Genomic DNA, 1967 nt, shown 5'->3' on the forward strand with positions numbered 1-1967 from the left:
GGGTCTCGAACCCTCGGGCTCAGGCAATTCACTCACCTCGGCCTCCCAAGGCGCGGGATTACAGGCTGAGCCACCGAGCCCGGCTAAAATTTCAGTTTTAATAGAACAACAGAGCTCTTTTTTCCCTTTTTTTTTTTTTTTTTTTTTTTGCTCTTTTGATAGCTGCTTAAACTCCAGTATGATACTAGGAACATCACACATATCTCAAAATAATATGTAAATCTTGCCTTGAGAACAAAAGAATAATTCCACTCACACAAGAGACTCAGCAGATCAGACATAAGTCAGTTTGATTCTACAGAATCTGACAAAAGTTGGAGCAAGGAAAAAATTATGCCAGAGAATCAAACAAGATTCTACAGGGATGTCAGAAGTAAAACTTATGTGTGGCTGCTACTAAATCTGGTGGGGATATTTTACCTTCTCCAGTACTGACTTGAACCCAAGGACCTTAAGAAAAAATAAACTCACGTTTCTTTTTTAACTCATGTTTAAACTCATGTGTCATTAAATAAAAGTTGTTTTATTTTTTATGTTTTGGGATTCAGCCAGTGTAACTCTGTTCAGTTTATTCAACAAGAGTCCAGAATCCAGAGAATATAAGGAAAGAAAAGGAGCAAAAAAATCCTTCTAATGTTTCTCCCTTCTTCTGGGTACCTCAGAGAAACAGAAATATGCCCGACTCCCAGATATATTATACCTTAGTCCTTTCCCTCCTCTTCTCTTACTATGACACTGTGTCCTTCAGAGTAGCTGTTACACCGCACTTTTCTGTGGCAGTGTCTTGCATTATGACTCACTGCTCCCGTTTATCAGTTTTGCCCAGCAACGTTTCAAGTCTGTTGCTCACTTCTGTTATTGGCTTTAGTCAGCTCGAGGCCTCAGAACAGTTATATCAGAAGGAGAACAGAAGCTGCAGCCACAAGGTCCAGAAGTCAAGGCTATCATTATTACAAGCCATACAACTAAGATCCCATGTCTAACGAGTAGGCCCTGCATTCCACCACCTTGCTTGAAGAAGGAAGGCGAAGAGGAAAAATAAGCCACGGATGTGAAATGATTCGGAGCTTAGATTCTATCAAGAATTTCAAAGGAATAAGCAGTCTGACAGAAACTGTATGATTTAATCTTTCCTTTGTATAGGTCGTTATAACAATTTAGGAACTATATGTCCCCCCCAGCTGTTTTAGAGTAGTTAACTCTCTGGATTTCCCCCAAAGGACGCTAATATAGTTGAATGCTTAGTAAACTATTCTCCGTGACTTGATTCTACCCAAAAAAGAAAACAGAAAACAATATCAAAACAAAAATCACCATTCAATCAGCACTAAAAATCAAACTAGGATTTCTTATTTTCTTTATATACATTAGTTATGTTGAAAAATTAGAATTGGATTGATTTTTGTGCTGGGACACCTCAAGAAGTCAACCTCTTGTATTGCTTTGAAGATGCTCTAGGACTAAGAGAGACTTCTCTTCTACAATACTGCTGGATAGACAGGAAGATCCGGGAGGCCTGTCGGAAGTGGAGTCCACCAGCCGAACTCTGCAAGGTGTTTGAAATACACACACACACACACACACACACACACGGCTGGGCGCAGTGGCCCATGCCTATAATCCCAGCACTTTGGGAGATCGAGGTGTGAGGATAGCCCAGGGGTTTGAGACCAGCCTGAGCAACTTGGTGAGACCTCATCTCTATAATAAATCCAAAAATTTGCCGGGCATGGTGGCAAAATACAAACACACACACACACACACACACACACACACACATGAGTTTTCTTCCATGCATACCAACTTTCTGGACATTGTTTCTCCGAATGGAATTTATTGAATTCCAATGAATGAAGGAAAAACTTTTTTTTTTATTTTTTTTAGTTGGAGTCTCACTCTGTCACCCAGACTGGAGTGCAGTGGCCGCTCTCGGTCACCGCAGCCTCGACCTGTTGGGCTCTGGCGAT

At 40.9% G+C, this 1967-nt stretch overlaps 2 protein-coding genes across 2 annotated transcripts in view; one reads left to right on the plus strand and one right to left on the minus strand.

Moving 5' to 3' along the window:
* The window catches only part of M6PR (mannose-6-phosphate receptor, cation dependent), a 105729-nt gene that overhangs the window by 46084 nt on the left and 57678 nt on the right, over positions 1-1967 (plus strand). The gene's annotated exons all lie outside the window — the stretch shown is intronic.
* Positions 1-1967, minus strand: part of KLRG1 (killer cell lectin like receptor G1) — an 18470-nt gene that overhangs the window by 7872 nt on the left and 8631 nt on the right. The window lies entirely within an intron of this gene.

Source organism: Carlito syrichta, unplaced genomic scaffold, assembly GCF_000164805.1.
Source record: "Carlito syrichta isolate Samal-C Ts95f unplaced genomic scaffold, Tarsius_syrichta-2.0.1 Scaffold304046, whole genome shotgun sequence".
In the NCBI taxonomy this organism is placed as follows: domain Eukaryota; kingdom Metazoa; phylum Chordata; class Mammalia; order Primates; family Tarsiidae; genus Carlito; species Carlito syrichta.